Below are 353 nucleotides of genomic sequence, written 5' to 3' on the forward strand. Positions count from 1 at the left end.
CCGCATCCCCCTTTCTCGTCCGGACCCTCTTCCCCTCCCATCCTGCTTGTCCCAGACCCCTTGTCCTCACAGCCTCTTCCCCTCCGCATCCCCTGACCCTCCCGGACCCCTTGTTGTCCCAGCCCCTGCCCCTCCCGGTCCCACTCGCACCCCCTCTCGCCCCGCAGCCTTCCCCTCGCATCACCCCGGCGAGTTTTGGTTCCCGGCCGCCGCCTTCCCTCGGGGGGAGCCGGATCTCTCCGCCGCCCCCTCCTACCCCCGGAGGGAGGGGAGCGGGGTTTCGGGGCCGGAGGGACGAGTCCGTCTCTCCGGAGAGCTCCCGGCCGTGGGCTGTCAGCCTCCGGGCGGGCAAA

This window comes from Antrostomus carolinensis, unplaced genomic scaffold (genome assembly GCF_000700745.2).
Source record: "Antrostomus carolinensis isolate BGI_N321 unplaced genomic scaffold, ASM70074v2 scaffold13927, whole genome shotgun sequence".
NCBI lineage: Eukaryota > Metazoa > Chordata > Aves > Caprimulgiformes > Caprimulgidae > Antrostomus > Antrostomus carolinensis.